This window comes from Solanum tuberosum, unplaced genomic scaffold (genome assembly GCF_000226075.1).
Source record: "Solanum tuberosum cultivar DM 1-3 516 R44 unplaced genomic scaffold, SolTub_3.0 scf00118, whole genome shotgun sequence".
NCBI classification, from domain to species: domain Eukaryota; kingdom Viridiplantae; phylum Streptophyta; class Magnoliopsida; order Solanales; family Solanaceae; genus Solanum; species Solanum tuberosum.
In genome coordinates this window covers 780,554-782,326 of record NW_006239043.1, presented here as the reverse complement: position 1 = coordinate 782,326, position 1,773 = coordinate 780,554, and positions in this window count along the sequence as shown.

Here is a 1,773-nt window from a genome sequence, read left to right as displayed (position 1 = left end):
TGGGGGGGGGGGGGGGACAAGAAATTAACATTGATATGAAAACTCAATTAATTACCTAGATGCTACTACTCTCATTTCTTCCCACTAATAGCATGTGTAGTAGTCATGGTGTAGAGTGGCTACTTTTGCTTCTCTTTTAATAGTATTTTTTTAATAATAATGATGGTGTTCGTGTTAATTTATATATATTTTTATCGACGCTTAGATAAATAGAAAGAAATTACTTAATGCATTATTTATCTTTCATTAGATTTGATCCCTAGCCTTCCTATTTGCCTATTATATTAAGATCACATCCTTATAATACTACAAAGAAAGCATGCATTAGTGACATACAATTATTCTTATCGCTAAACAATAAAAAATTTGTTACAACTTTATTTAACAATGGATTAGTGAGAGTACATTATCAAAAATTCATACTATCCCTTTCCTTTTTAGTGCTAAATACTCTTTTACCTTTTCTCTTCGAAAAAATCAATTACTTTAAACAATAAAGATTCATATCATCGATCTCAATTTACACCTTTATCTTATCGTCGATCCCAACTTATTCAGAGTTGAAATCTAGTAATTATTGTCGTTATTCGCTAAAAAATCTAACCCTCACTTTTTTTTATTATATTTACTCATTTCATTGACGACTAGATCAAACTGGTCTTAAATGATCTCTTCCCTATTTTTCTTCAAGAATATCCTTACCAAACTTCCCTCCACCCCTAGCCCCCACACAAGCAAAAGACATAAATATTCAAAAAGTTTACTCATAAAGCAAAATGGGATTTGACTATGGGATCAAATATTGATTGTTATTGAACTCTCTTTATTAGACATACATCATGACCCTTATATCATGCACTGTCTTACTATATAGGAAAAAAAACTAGGGTCCCCACCCCTAAAAATAAACCCAAAAAGGTGAAGGGAAAAAAAGTTCTAACTTTTTTTTCTCTATGTTTTATTTGGCTTTCTACTCTTTTCTTCAATCAATTTTTTGTATTTGTCAATTTTTATCACAGTGATGGAATGACATAGTTGAAAATTTCCCACTTTTTCTAAGTGCATTTAGAATTTGTATAGTGTAGTTTTATTTCTAAATAAAGAGAACAATAAGTCAATACTAATAACAATTTTCAATATAGTGTGTCACAAGGTGAAGTCTGAAGGGGATAAAGTATACACATATTTTATTCTTAATTTATGAAGATAGAGAAAGTTTTTCTAAAAAAAAAAAAAAACGGCTCAAATAAAGCAGATAAAAAATATACAAAAAAAATATTTTTAAATAAAGAGCAAACGTGAGAGCATAGTTTTACTTCTAAATAAAGAATAGATTTACTAGTAAAATGCTTCACTAAATGCACACAGAGGAAAAGGAAAAACGTTTTTTTTTAAATACTCCCCTAAATTTAGGGGTGTTCACGGTTTGGATAAAAACCGATCCAAACCGAAAAACCAAACCAAACCGATAAAATAAAACCGATTTTATTTGGGTTTGGTTTGGTTTGGTTTTAGATTTTTGAAAACCGATAGTATTTGGTTTGGTTATGGTTTTATTAGAAAAAAACCGAAGAAATAACCGAACCGAACCGATGAATTATATACATATATTTTATTAATATACATACTTAATATATTATTTTTATAAACAATTTTAAAGATCTTATACATATTTTCATTAAAATTTCTTTATAATTTACTTATTGAAAGCAAAAATGCCCAAGATGAAACATTTATCTTATTAATTTCATGTATATGAGTGTCTATGACAAT